Genomic DNA, 16,256 nt, shown 5'->3' with positions numbered 1-16,256 from the left:
TATCAGCAATGATATCCCTCAGATCCTTCTGAGTAGTGTGCTTTCCCAACCGATCGAACACCGTACTCCGAGTCTTCTCGGAAGGTTTGCTGGGTGGAACGTGCTCCTTGCCACTGCGCTGGTTGGGATATAGTGGTGGCTTTCCTGTCTGAGCTGGGCGATCTTCTCCTCCTCGATGGTTATTATTATTCTTCTCCTTCGAATGGTTAGTGTGATGACTGTCAGCTTCATCACGCCCATGCCCATCTTTGAAGTGGGAAGTCTCATTGCCACAAGGAGCTCTATTGTGCCCCTGTTCAGGAGGTGTCTTCTTGCTGCCTGACTTGTGACTTCCTGATCTGGAAGTCTCTGATCGGTGGATCCTTGAGGGGGTTTTGGAGTTCCCCCTTTGAGTTGAGGCAGTGCGCGATCGGACTCCATCTTCCTCACGACCAGGTGGGTTACTATCACCTCTGCCTGGTCTATCAGTTTTCTTATGACCAGCTTCTGTGGTACTCGCTCCTGGGGTGGCTGCCACTCCAGGTGTAGCCTGGGCATTGGCCCGGATCAGCTGCGTAGCTGCCTCCAGAGCGAGTGCAGCTTCGCAATGTAGCCTGTCGGCCTCCTCCTGCTGTCGACGGATCTCCTCACTCCTGGCGTCCATTTCCCGTTTCTGCTGCTCGAATGCGGCATTCTGCCTAGCCATTTCCTCAGCGAACGCCTCCTGCCTGGCGTTGAACTGGGCCATCTCCTCCTGGAAGGCGCTCATGGCTTCCTGGAGCTCTTCGACTTCTGGAGCTACGTCCTCGAGCATGACTCTAGGCTCAGTTTCACGATCCTGAACGCTAGGACCTTCTGATCTAGCATGCTCTTTAAAGGAGCCCGTCTTCTTGGAGGCTGCATTGGTGTTCTTAGGCGCCATATTGCTCCAGGGACCGTCTGTTTTTCTCTTTAGGCTCTCAATGAAAGCACCAAAATGTTGAACACGTTTTTGGCCAACGACGTGAGAACGTCAAAAACGATACAACCTTCAAGAGAAATAAAACGACACAGACAGTCTTTAACAGAAAGTAAATAAAACACACAATTTTTATAGTGGTTCAGCCCCAATATGTTGGTAATAGCCTAATCCACTTAGAGATTTTATTATATATTCACACTCAAGATCAGATGAACCTGTATCAACTGAGTTTCTTCAATGTGAATTCTCAGAGTACAAAAGTTTCTCACGAAAAAGCTCTTTCTCTCTCTAGAAAACCCAGACCCCAATTTTTTCAAAAGTCCTTTTCTGATCCCATAAGCTATGTATTTATAGGCTTAGGATCATACACTGATATCCCCTAGGATCAGGATATTTTATTATTCGTATTATATTTAAATTACAAAAAATATTCAAAATGCAACAGAACCCCCAATTTGTGTGAAGAATGAGAGATTCCCGCGTATGCCCAGACTGATTCTTGTTGAAGCCGTTTCTGGGAATTTGACGTAGTCTGTTCTACTTGGTTGATGAATATCATCTTCTGGTCAGCCATACCTCTACCGACCAGTCACGCACCTGGCTGGTAGGACATGCACTCCTTTGGTCTAACATGGCACTCTGGTCTAGATGCCATGTCCCTTGTCTAACATGGCACTCTGGTCTAGTATGCCATGTCTCTACTTGGATAGTCATGCACTTGCTAGTAGGACATGCAAGTGCTGGTTGGACATGTGCAAGCTGGACATATGCACACATACCAGGCCTTTGTCACTCCTCGGACGCAGGGTGTCCGACCGGACACACTCAGCCTAGTACCATGTCAACCATGGTCCGCTCGGACCAACCCATGCCTCTTCGCGGACACATGGCATGCACCCTCCCGATCCTTCTCCTCGGATGCCTCTCCTCGAGCATAGAGTGTCCGACCGGACACTTGGATTGCTTCTTGGACGTATCGTGTCCGATCGGACACGCATTGGGCTCCTCGGGTGCACCTGGTTCGGACACAGACGGATAGCATCATGCCAAGCCCAAACTCGCACCTCTCCACCTCGGACACATGGTATTCGATCGGATACCTTATAACTCCTCGCACACGTTGGCCACGCATCTCCTCGGACACGCCTTTAGCCCAAGTACACGCCTGGATGCATGCGGTTGGCCTTGCATCTCCTCGGGCCTAAGGTGTCCGACCGGACATGCCCCTTAGCTCCTCTTTGGACGCTGGGCTTGGATGTAGATGGATAGGCACGCACACACTTGGATGCTTCTCAGATGCATGGTGTCCGACGGGACACGCATCGGGCTCCTCAGGTGCACTTGGCTTTGACATGCCAGTGTTGGGCAGCAAAGTCACTACTGGGTAGCAAAGTCATTCCTGGTCGGGTGCAAATTACCCGGTCGGTAATGACACCTCTCAAGCAGTCAAAACTCTTCATTGATGTATTGGGCTACTTCTAAGCCAGATCACCTGACCATTCCTTGCCACTTGTCATTTCTATTGCCACATCATCATTTTCAAATTTTGGGGATAACACATACTTATAAAGTTTTTTTATTGACTTTAGTAGTCAAAAGGCTCCAATTAATGTCGATTGCTTCCAATCTCACCCTAAGGTAGTAGTTTATGGCAACCTTGACTTATTGTGATAGTCGAATTACCACATGCGATGTTCCAAGAACAGCAATCACACTTATAAAAGTGTGCTTCAATTGGTTTTAGTGGTTAAAACTCTTCAATTAGTGTTGATCAACATTGATCTCATCCCGAGTTAGTTGCTTATGACAAGTTTTGCTAATTATATGGTATCTTAGACCTAATCAATGGTCGGATAGCCACCAACATTGTTCCTGTAACGCCCTGCGTTTAGGGCACCGGACAAACCTTAGTTTCAGGTATTTTAAATCCTTTTATTATGTATTATTTCAGAGGAACATTTTATGTTACAAGAAGTCCGTGCTGTTTGAATGCTAGCCATATTGTGATAAGTGCGGTTTTCTTTTGAAACCGAGACCTTTGGTTATGGACCAGGTCAAAAACCCTAATCGGGTAAAAATCTCGGATAAAATATTCTTGATGGAATAATTATGGCAAAACTAAGTTTGACCATAAACTTAAAAAAAATAACTATAGGTTATTTTAATAATAAAATATGATAAGTTTGGCGATGTCACATTTTATTTAAATTGATTTTTCTCACTAAGAAAAATTAATCAAAATTATACACTATGCTAAATGCCTTTTTGACCTTATGTTCAAGTTTATTTGAGGATTAATAAAATTTAAATTAAGGACACTTTGAGGCATGTGTGGCTGGTTATGTAGAGTTCTTGAGTGAGAAAAACTTGCCCAATAGAATTTCAAGAAAAAAGCCATCATTATTTTCCCATGTTATCATCTTTTTTTTTTTATTGAAAAGAAAACTAAGCTAACTCAACACTCAACCTCACCACCCAAAGACCCCAACCGAACCCTCCCTCTCTCTTACTCTATTTGATTTTTTTTTAGCACACACTCATCTCTCTCAAATCTTTCTTCTCTCTCTAGAAATTTAGAGCACCATTGAAGAAGCTACATTGAAGGTTTTACAAAAAGTTTGAACCAAAGTTAAGAAAAAGGGGTGAGTTCTCTTGTTCTTCTTACCATCTTTATTTTCCTTCTTCTTCCTATGTTGACTGAACCTTTAAGGGTTCTAAAACTCTATGCATGTTGGTTTAACACTCACCACAACCATCGTTTCAAACCTAGGTGTGGTGTATGCAAGTGTGGGCACCATCATTTACATGCCTGCATGCTTAGAAGGAAATTTTTGAAAGAGGTAAAACCTAGAGCAAACTCTTTTTAAGCATCCCTCTCATTTTCTTTTTATAGTTCTATAATCTAATTCTTAGTGTTTATGGGAAGAGATTTAAGTGTGTGAAGCGGTCCGAAACCCTAAGAGCTCAACCACCACAAAGACTTGAACATAAAGAGGTAAAAATCTTGATTGTTACCATAACATTTTAATGACTTTAGCAAATCTGAATTTGATTATTGTTTTGTGAGTTAAATTAGTTATTTGGGTTTTAATAAGGTTATTCAGTGGGCTGATAATGCATGCATGTGGTTTATGTGGTGTTTGGTATCTTGGAATCCAAAGTTCCATAGGATTGGTTGATGCATGCTTGCTACCAAAAATTTTCAGTGGCTTCCAAAGGGCCAAATCATACCTAAAAAACCTAATTATTCAATGAAAGTTTTTGTAATGCATTATTTGGAAAGAGCAAATGATTTTAACATCTTGAACCTCTGAAAAAAGTTTTATATAACTCAAATTATGAGCTTTTTGGGAATCTAGTGCAAGCTGGATTAGGATTTGGTAGTTCCGACCTTAAAAATTTGAACAGTTAGTTGAGTAGGTAAAAATTATTATTTTTAGCTGAAATATTTACTGAATGTTATGGATATATTTAATATTAAGTACATGAATTTGTTTTTTAAAATTCACTATATTTTAGGAGTTATAAATTTTCCAACTTAGATGTTTAAAACTGTTTGCTGCCAAGATGATGTTTTTTCAATGGCTTCCAACGGGCCCAACACTAGGTTATTGATCAAATTTTCAAATGAGACTTTCAGAATTTCATTATTTAGGAAGATTGATTGATTTTAGCATTTTGAAACACTAAAAAACGTTATGTCTAGGTCAAGTTATAAACGTTTTGTGATTGATGTGCAAGCTGGAGTGAAAAACTGACAGCTTGAAGAGTGCATGTTTGATCAACATTTTGACAAGTTTAAAATCAATATTTTTAGATGATTTTAATTATTTAGACTCTTTTTATATTTATTAAAATCCCTGCAAGAGTTGACTAAGAAATACCCCATAGATTGCGAGTTTTGTTTTTTGTAAAAATCTTGTCAAATCAAATTATGTTTTGGACATTTTTTTTTTTTTAAAACTTTAAGTCATAATTCACTAGTCAAATCATGTTTCTTTTTCTTAAAGTAAATATAAGATAAGTTTCTATGGATTAAGGGTTAAGATTTAAGTAACTTAAAATATAATGAGGTTTTGCATTTTATTGAAAAATCTTAAGATAGTACTCTTGTGTGAGATAAGACTAAAATTTGTTTATTTGGTTAATTGAGAAAATAAAATATTTTTGGATAATAAAACTTATGGGTTTCTTAATTTACTGAAAATTGACCTTTTTAATTTATAATTTTAATAAAGCGGGAGATAATGTTTAACACTTTAATTTTATAAGGAAAATAAGAAAGCGGTAATGAAAGTTTTCTTTAGGCTTAAAAACGTAGTCTCTTTATGCAATTGAGAATTTATTTCCAAATTTTGGCACCATTATTTGTACGCATGTTTTTTTTATGAATAATGTGATAAGACTAAAAATTCAAGGGTTTAGTCTAAGTTTTAAGATTTAAGAACAAATGCTTTTAAAGTATTGGAAAATTGTTAAGTTCATCCTTAATCGCTCAACTTAAAGACATAAACTTAATTAATCGAATGCCATAATTAATCTGAGTCACTGTGTGTTTTCACTACAGTGTTATCTAAGCGTGAAGGCTCGCTTTTGGATAGAAGATTTCCACAAGCAAGCGCTAAGGAATCCGGGTAAGACAACTTATGATATATTTGGCTACAACACGTTAATGAATAGTTTAAATAACTAAGTTAAAAGCTAATAATTTGAACTAGTCTTAGAAGGTTTACTCAAGACCGTGGTCCTAGAGGGTTCGCATACTCATGACTAAGGTAAGCAGTCCAGCTAGCTAGTGTGATGACTACAAACTCTGGCTAGCTACTGGGAACTAAGTAAGAAAGCAGTTCGCCATTAAGGTCGGTTGGCCACCACAATATGTAAGAAGTTCAGTTTAACACCCGTGACATAAGAGTCCAGTTAAACTCTGGGACACATAAGTAAGTTGATTCCGATTCCGGCTAGCCACCGTGACAACTATGAACTCCGGCTAGCCACCAGGGAACTAAGTAAGAAACCGGTTCGCCACTGGTGACTATGTAATTGTTGATGGTAACAACTCTTCAACGATATATGGATGGAAAACTCAAAGCTTGTTACAAAAAATGCGTAGGTAGGACTTAGGAAAAACTTAAGAAAGAGAGATGCAGAACAACAATGGAGGAAAATATCATATATTGCTTTACTATCTCTGTTTACAATGATTTTTTCCAACCCCCTCATTTAACGGGTCGAAGCCTATTTATAGATGGGCTCTAATGGCCTCTGATACAAGGTGGTCCCAAGGGACAAGATCGTACGTTGATACCCTGTCAGAGTAGTGGTGCATGGTGTAGAGGAGCAGAGGGTCGTGATGTCGGTTGTCGGTATAGGGTCAGAGGTATGCAGGTCATGCCACCACTTCTTGTACTGATTCGTACCACCACTACGTGTCGGGCATTGATGTCGGAATCACGCCCTTGCCTCCCTCAGGGTCTACACCTCGTACCTGTTCACGTGCCCCGTACTTGGAGGTCCTTCTCACACTTCCAAAATATATCTTCTCTCATGGCCTTCTAATATTTTGCTAAGTGTTGGACACATTTACTAGTTCTCCTTCTCTACTTGGGAGGCTTGGAACATATGGTATGTGATGAGGCAATGAAGCCCTCACTATGTGTGGCTCTCCTCCGTGCCCTAACATCATGGGAATGAGGCCCTTTGCATATTTTACATACGAGCAAAGTGTCTTCAGCTCATAGGCGGTGTCACCACATTATGAGCAACACGGCGAGACACTTGGGCGTCGTGAGGGGTGCTCGAGGCACTCGGCTGGCTGCAACATGTGGGGCCTCGCTGTGCAAGGCACTTGGCGTCGCGTGGGGTGCACGAGGCACTTAGATGGATGCAACATGTGAAGCCTCACTGTACGAGGCATTTGGACATCGCGAGAGGTGTGCAAGGCACTCGGTTGGCTGCAGCATGTAGGACCTCGCTGTGCGAGGCACTTGGGTGTCGCGAGGGGTGCGCAAGGCATTTAGCTGGCTGCAGCATTTGGGGACCTCGCTGTGCGAGGCTCTTGGCATTGCGAGGGGTGTGCGAGGCACTTAGCTGGCTACAGCATGTGGGGCCTCGCTGCGAGAGGCACTTGGACTCTGCGAGGAGCTACACGAGATGCTTGGCTGACGTGCGGCATGTTGGGCCTCGCTATGCGAGGCCCTCTTCTCGAGTGCCTTGCTTCTTCAACGGATTTCCCGTATTCACAATAACTAAGGCCAGTTGGCCACTGCAACATGTAAGAAGTCTGGTTTAACACTTGTGACATAAGAGTCTGGTTAAACCCCGTGACACGTAAGTAAGTTAATTTCATAATAAAATCTCTATGACTAAGAAAGTATGCTGAATTCTTCTAGGAGTCTGGGTAACTAGTGTAACTAGTTTACACCCATCAACACTATGGTAAGATATGTTAAGATATGCTAAGATATGTTAATTAAGTTATGTTGAAGGTTCCTCCAAAACCCTAAGTGAGTATGTATGTTAAGATATGAATGACTAAGTGTATGTATGTTAAGATATGAGTGAATAAGTATGTATGCACGTTAAGATATGAATGATTAAGTAAGTATGTATGTATGTTAAGATATGAATGACTAAGTATGTATGTAAGTTAAGTTATGTATGACTAAGTTAATATGTATGTTAAGATGACTAAGTAAGTATGTATGTTAAGATATGAATGAATAAGTAAGTATGTATGTTAAGATATGGCTGAGTAAGTAAGTATGTATGTTACCAATTAAGTTTGTATGTACGCTCTGGGATTTTCTGCGTGCATGTGTACTTCCAGGATATGAATTTTGGTTATGAGGCATGACCATAAGTTTGCCAGGACGTTCACACGTTCTTAAATTGTATGTTACAGTTTGGTTTCATCAGAATCCTATTCTTGGTTGGTTATCTGCCTAGTTACAGTTAGTTTAAGTTCTTGCTTCGTTTATGTGCTTATGTTTGTTAAGTTGTTCTTACTAAGCGTTTTGCTTACCTAGTTGTTTCGTGTTGTAGGTAAGCTCAAAGACAAAGTGGATCAGTGAGCGCTGGAGTTTATCTGCGAGGATGCACATGTGGACCGACCTTTTGGGAATTTATGTTTTGGGGACTAGAACCCATATGATAACTAAGAAATTATTTTGGGCTTGTTGAATGTTTTAAAATTATGATACTGTAATTTACTTTTAAGTATGCGCATACTTCCGAATTCTTGCATGTTTTGAAAAGTTTTTTTTATATGGATTTTCGATTACCTTATTTTTAGAAAATGGTTATGTTTTTCCGTAAATTATGCTAAGATATTTTACATAATGTTACAATTCCAGGATCAACAATCACACTTATAAATATTGTATTTGTTGACTTTAGTGGTCAAAATGATCCAATTGGTGTCAATTGACACCGATCACACCCTGATGAAATACTTTATGGCAACCTTAGCTAGTAATGGTGTAACACCCTGGTTACTCCAAGACCGTTACTGTGAACTTTAAATAGTGCTTAACTCGCTAAACAAGTCATTAGGTTATAAACGTGCATCTAGGTGTTATTAATAGGCTAAGGTGAAAAATCTTCATTAAAAGGAAAGGATATATTTTATTTAAAGCATAAAACTGTACATGGGCCCATAAAATTTTTTCAAGTTATTTACAATCCAAAATGGTCATTACAGTGTAAAAATTACAACTCGCCGACCTAAGTGGAAAAATATAGGGTTAACCCCTAGTTCCTCTGAGAAACACCTTGGCCGTGGTGGTCAAGGAGCCACATATGTACACATTACCACCTAAGCTCTCCACTCAAGACTGGGTGAGCTTTTCTTTCCCTTTACCTGCACCACATAGCACCCGTGAGCCAAGGCTCAGCAAGAAAACTTATTACTGCATGTATACAATATCAATTGATGATTACGATAATCATACTGGGCTTGTGTCCCAAATAAGATAATTGACTATTAAGTCATACTCTGAATAGATGACTAATAAGTCTATCTCTAGGGCTCTGCACCCTAATCAGATAGGTGACTATTGAGTCACACACTGTGCAAGTGACTAATAAGTCAACCTCTAAGGATCTGTTCCCTGTATAGATGACTAATAAATCCATCTCTAGGGCTCTGCTCCTTAAATAGATGGCTAATAAGTCCATATCTAGGGATCCGCTCCCTAAGCCATGTGACATGTCGGTCACCTTAGCCTTTTGGCTCTGGCTCTAAGTAACTAGCCTTTAGACTAGACAAGCGCTTTTGTTTTCATCGAACTTAAGGACGGTCAACCATTTCATGCTTATGACGATAATACTTATGTCGATTAGATCTAATCTTTTCAGCTTGCGTTAAACACGCTAATACCGTTCTTGACTCATAAGTCAATATCGTACGACCAGTGCTCAGTACTACGGTTGAACTTGACTAATAACTCACAGCTTCACAATCAATACTGACACCATTGCCATTTCTGACTAATAAGTCAGTACCATTCACAGATAAGCAAGACTGATAAGCATTTACAATGCAATCAATGTTCACATATAGAGCATTCAACATGCCTCATCAATAACCATGCAAGTCACATACTGGGTGAAATTTTCTTACCTCTGGTTCGAGCGTGGAATAATAAGAGAACGACCCTTGAGAACGATCAGTCCTTAAGTCCCTTAGCGATCACCTAGTCATAACCAAATATAAACTTTCATCAATAAATGAGTAATAGAAGGTTCCCAGACCAAGACCTAGCCTCCGGGACGTTGAATCCTACTAAACCGGGTAGTAGGAACGATCCCGAGGCCTAAGGTTTGAGTTCCCATGACTAAAACATAATTCTGGACAAAAATTCCCTTAAGAGTTGCGGCCCCACTCCATTGAGCCGTGGCCCGCCTCCCAAACAAAGGCACCAACCTCTTCTTTGTCTACACCTTGCGCTGTGGCATACCAACCTTGCGCCGTGGCCCTACCCTCCCATAAGCCAAAAACCCTTGTTTACTCCCATCAAAACCTCATCAAAATCTTATCAAATCAACCCAGAAATCACAACCAATCCCTAACACATCATGTCCACTAGTTTAACCACAAAACCCAAGCTTTAAACCATTTAAAACCTCATCGAATTCCCACTTCTATAATCAAAACTTCAAGCTCAAAACTAACACAAAAACAGAGCAAGGAACATGAAAAATTGAACTGAAACCTTACCTTAAACTCAGGCTTGAATCCCCTTCAATGGCTGAACATAAGCCTAGAACCTCAAGCTCTAATTTCCTAGCTTGAATCCTTAAATTAAGCTTCAAAATTTCAAAGGGAGAAGAGAGAAGAAGATGATCGTTGGGGTAGGGAAAGGAGTGCTTTGTTCTCTAGTCCACAACCTTCTAATTTAAATATAGCCTAAGGTCAAAAGACCTAAATGCCCCTAGGTCAATCTAATCCATTTTGAGCCTCCCAAGGGCAAAATCGTCATTTCTCAACTATTATGTTAAACATAATTAACGTCCTCTAATTCCCGTTATTCCTAATATTCTCAAATACTAATAAATCATATCCCATTACCCTTTAATTCCCGGTAATGTACTAATCATCAAATTACCCCGAGACTCACCTCGAGCCCGTTAATTAACCCCGTTATTACCAAATTTCTAACTTGCATTCAAAGATCGTCTCATGCCAAATAGCTCGAATAAATTCACATTATAATGTGGCCTCATCATAAATTTCCAACATGCATCAAAATATGCCCTCAATGGGCCAAATTACCAAAATGCCCTTATAATGAAAAATGGACCCACATGCATGCATTTATCATCATATAATAATATAACTCACATAATCATGCATATAATCATCTAATGGCATAATAAATCAATTATGGCCCTTACGCCCTTCTAATCCGATCATAAACCTCATTAGGAATTTTGGGGCATTACAAATGAGATATTTCAGACTTAATTATTAACGATTGAATCACCAACTACTATGAAATAAGTTATTACCACAACTTCATTATAGCATTAACGAACAAATTAACCAGTATTATATTTGTAGAATAATATATAAATCACAAGAAAACTACAATTAATTAATGTTAAACATTGAACAATCTAATTAATCTTATTCTCAAATACATTAGCAAAAATAATATTGAACATTCATCCATCTAATAAATTTAATTATCAAATACAATGACAAAAATAATTAATGTTAAGCATTCTACCATTTGTTTATTTTTTTGTTATTAAAATAACATCTAATAAATCTTAATGTTGAATACATTGGCCAAACTAATTAATGTTAAACATTCCACCATCAATAAAAGTTTTATTTTTTGAAAAAGATCTAATTAATTTTATTGTGTAATATATTGGCAAAATTCATTAATGTTAAAAATTTGACCATCTATAAAAGTTTTTTTTTGAGAAAATATAATTAATTTTATCGTCAAATATATTAGAAAAATAATTAATGCTAAGCATTCTACCATTTATAAGTTTATTTTGTTTTGTTTAAAAAAACACCACTTCAAATAATTAGAATACACAATCATACACACCATTTCATATGAATTATTCTACCATATAATATTCTCAAATCATATTTATAATATATATTCTCAAACTTAATTAATGTTAATTCATTCATTCCAAAATGCCAACCCCTCTAAGAAAACCAGAACTAAATTTTTTACTTCCAAAATGCCAACCCCTCTAAAAAAAATGAGAACTACATTTTTTACAAGAAGTAAATTGAAAAGTTCACCTACAAATTAATATTACTTTTTATTTGATTTAGATTATGTAACATAAGAATTTAATTACTTACTGGTAAATTTTTACGTAACCAATTTCATAAATAAAATCTAACTTCTACTGAAATTGTCCTCAATGCCCACACTTTACCACTTTTTTGTGTCAAAAAGTACAACTTTAATTCTTACAAAATATAAAGAACGAAGAGACACTATTGCCACAACCGGTTGTATTAAGTTCACATTATAATTCCAAATATCTTAGGTGATGACAAGTGTATAAAAAGTAGACCCATCTTGAAGAACTTAGTCCTGTGAGGGATGAAATAATTTGCCAAATATAAATATAAAAGAAAGAAATAAATAAAAAAACTTAACTACACTAACCTTTTGTAGCGTAATGCTTCCCCGACAACAACGCCAAAAATTGATGTCCCCCAATAAACTCCTAAGCAATCGTAGTAGTGATCGAGCTATGGCGTATCCATAGAGAGACAAAATACAAACAAAAGTAAAGTTTAGTAAATTTGGAAATTAGAAACAAGAGATTTGGAAATAATGTAACTTTGAGAAAAATAATTTTTATAAAAATTAAACACTAAATTAAAAAGAATTTTAATCAAAAAGAGAACATGAAAGGCACAAGTTTCATTCACGCAAACATTTTTTTAATAAAATTGATTCCATTCTACACAACTATAATTCTACACCATAAATTATAGTTGGAAAATATATAGAATAAAGCTCACCTTAAAATATGTTCTTAATTAAATTTACACCAACTTCTAATTTTAAAATCGAGCATATTATATTTCTTAGAGCGACAAAATACCAATGACATATGTAACGCCCTGGATAACCAAGACCGTTACACTGTTTGTTAATAAAGGTGCAAGATTTGCTAATCAAGTCATTTAGTTGAAAATGTGTCGCTAAACCATTATTGAACTAAGGTCAAAAGATTTTGGTCAGAAAAGACAAATTTTCAATTAAATAAATGTTTGTTACACGGGATCCCAAAAATAAACAGGGTTAAGGAACAATTTACAAAATTCCAAAGGGTATAAACAACCACAAGCCAATCTAATAGCAAAATATGTACTTTAGGGTCTCCTGTCCCAGTATCACCCATCGACCGTGGCGGTTGAGTGTCACAAGCCGCCAACTTCGATACTCAAATTGATGGAATGTGCAGCACTTGTTAGCGCTCTTAGCTAGCAAGTCAGCCTAGAATTAACACCTGCGGCAAGCAAACTCAATGGTTAGCCATGTTACAAGTCTCACACAAGTAAGGGCAATTACGAAGCGGGAGAAAGCACGAGGCAAGCTATCCAGAGACAACATCCCACACAATAACCAGAGCATACAACATAGTCAAGTGGCACGCAATGGCCCAACGAAGGTAACAAACAAGCAACACATAGACCATAAAGAAAGCATACACAAAGAAAACATGGAAAAACATCGTTTTATTCATATAAGGCCTTGATAGGGCAAGGGAGTACACAGCTTAAGCCCCTATCTGCTGGTGGCCATGGTGCTTCCTTAAGTCACCAGGTCACCTCCCCCTAATGAGCTTTCTAAGGAAATGAAATCTTCCCAGGAACATATATGATTTTTGTCTGGGAGACATATGCATAATTACAAAAATGCCATCCCCTACCCATGAGGTTACTTGGTGCAAGACTTGACTAATGATCAAGCACCAAGACATGCTCATATATACAAAATGGCCCCCTGGAGGTGTGTCATGATGCAGCATGTCACACTCTCCCCCACTTAAATCTTCGGCATCCTTGACGAACCTGCCCCTTGCTGATCTTCAATCTTCTGCGTACGCTTGTGCAAGTCCTCCGCCCTTTCCCAACAAGTTTCTTCATCTTCGAGCCTTTTCCACTTCACCAGAAACTCTTTCTTCTTCTTTCTGTTCATGACCACGGTCCTCTCTGCTAGGATTTATTCAGGTTGTCTGCTGCTTCATGGCTTGACGCTGATTCCTTCTCTGGTAGACTGGTTGTGCGCTGGATCTTCGTGATATGGCTTGAGGTTGCTGACGTGCAAGACCAGGTGTATCTTCATCCATTCTGGTAAGCTGACTTTGTAGGAGGTCAGGACCACTTTCGAGATGACTTGAACAGGACCCTCGTATTTGCAGACGAGTCTGATGTCCTTATTCCCTCGGAATCTCAGTTGTTCGGGCCTCAGCTTGATCATCACTAAGTCCCCTGCTTTGAATTCCAGCGGTCGTCTCTTATGATTTGCCCACTTCTTCATTCTCTTTGATGCCTTCTCCAGATAGGCTTAGGCAATCTCGGTGGTTTTCTTCCAGTCTTTCGTGAAATTAAAGGCTCTCGGATTTCTTCCTCGATACTCATCCACTGTGTGGGGTAACAGCGATTGCTGACCGTTAACAACTTCAAAAGCGCTCTTGTTTGACGAAGAACTCTTCTGAGAGTTGAAACAAAATTGAGCTACGTCTAGTAGTTGCGACCAATTATTTTGGTTGGCACTGACGAAATGCCGCAAGTATTCTTCCAGCATCCCATTGAATCTTTTAGTCTGTCCGTCTGTCTGAGGATCGTAGCTCGAGGAAATATTTAGTTGTGACCCGAAAAGGTTGAATAACTCAGACCAAAAGGTCCCTGTGAATCTTCCATCACGGTCAATAACTATATTTTGGGGTACTCCCCAATACTTAACTACATACTTGAAGAAAAGTCTCGCTGTCTCTTCTGCCGAGCAATATTTTGACACCGGTATGAAGGTTGCATACTTTGAAAATCTATCCACGATCACTAAGATCACACTAAAGTCTCCTGTCTTCGGTAAACTAGTAATGAAGGCAAGCGACACACTCTCCCATGGTCGGCTTGGGACTAACAAAGGTTCCAACAACCTTGGCGTCTTGTGTCTCTCCACTTTGTCTTGCTGGCAGGTGAGACAAGTCTTGGTATACTCCACGACATCGTCACGCATTTGTGGCCAGTAGTAACCCTGCTTCAATAGGGCATGAGTTCTCTGCCACCTTGGATGACCCACCCACAAGGTGTCGTGACACTCACTCATTAGTGTCCTCCGCAAATCTCCCGTCTTTGGAACATATAGGCAGCCACCCTTGGCCCACAAAAGATCGTCTCCTACCCAAAATTGGCGAGTCTTCCCATCTTTTGCGAGATTCATGATGGTCTTCACCACCGGGTCTTTCACTAGCTTCTCCTTAATGCGCTCTCGGATTGGAGTGGTCACCATGCTAGCTGACATATTTGCTAGCAATTTTAGAGCCGCTAACTCAGCTTTGCGACTCAGGGCATCAGCTGCCTGGTTTAGACGGCCCGCCTTGTGTTCTAAATGAAATTTGAATTTTGCTATGAACTCCTGCCATTGTGCTTGTTTAGGGGTAAGCTTTGGTTGGGTGAGGAAATGACTCACCACGGCATTATCTGTTTTCACCACAAACTTCGACCCCAACAAGTAGTGCCTCCACACTCGTATACAATGAATTACTGCAAGAAGCTCCTTCTCTTGTGCAGTGTACCGCCTCTCTACCTCCGTAAGTTTGCGGCTTTTATAAGCTACGGGGTGGCCCTCTTGTACAAGTACCCCTCCCAAAGTGTAATTAGACGCATCTGTCTGCACTTCGAAGGGCCTACCGACATTTGGTAAGGTGAGGACAGGATCTCGCATCATGGCTTCCTTCAGACTCTTAAATGCTTCGACACACCTATCGGTCCACGTCCAAGTTACACCCTTCTTCAACAACTCGGTCAAGGGTACCGCCCTTCTTGAATATCCCTCCACAAATCTTTGATAATAGTTGGCTAAACCAAAGAAAGAGCGTAATTCCTTCAAATTGGTGGGGGCCTTCCATTCTTGAATGGCCCGCACCTTCTCTAGATCCATGCGGATCCGACCACGTTCTACTATGTGGCCTAGGAACTTGATTCTCTCTTGTGCGAAGGAGCACTTTTCTCGCTTCACATAGAGTTGGTTCTCTCTCAATTTCTGAAACACTTGAGATAAGTGTCGTTGATGTTCTTCTATTGTGGAGCTATAGACCACAATGTCATCCAAGTAGACTACCACGAACTTGTCTAGGTATTCTTGGAAAACTTGGTTCATCAATGTACAGAATGTGGCTGGTGCGTTTGTCACCCCAAACGGCATGACTCGGAACTCGAATGCTCCATATCGAGTCACACACGTTGTCTTCAGCTCGTCCCCTTCTGCTATTCGCACTTGATAGTAGCCCGATCTCAAGCCCAGTTTCGTAAAGAATTTCACTCCACTCAACTGGTCGAATAAGTCTGCGATCAAGGGGATGGGGTACGTAGTACGCACCGTCACCTTATTGAGAGCCCGATAATCAATACATAGTCTCAAGACCCCGTCGTGCTTCTTTTGAAATAGCACGGGCGCACCAAATGGTGCCTTCGATGGTCTGATGAAGCCTACCTCTAGTAATTCCTTCAGCTGCTTCCTCAGTTCTGCTAGTTCAGGGGGTGCCATCCTATAGGTCGCCTTGGCAGGTGGTTTGGCTTCCGGCACCAGCTCAA

This window comes from Humulus lupulus, chromosome X (genome assembly GCF_963169125.1).
Source record: "Humulus lupulus chromosome X, drHumLupu1.1, whole genome shotgun sequence".
In the NCBI taxonomy this organism is placed as follows: domain Eukaryota; kingdom Viridiplantae; phylum Streptophyta; class Magnoliopsida; order Rosales; family Cannabaceae; genus Humulus; species Humulus lupulus.
This window is presented reverse-complemented; position numbering follows the sequence as displayed.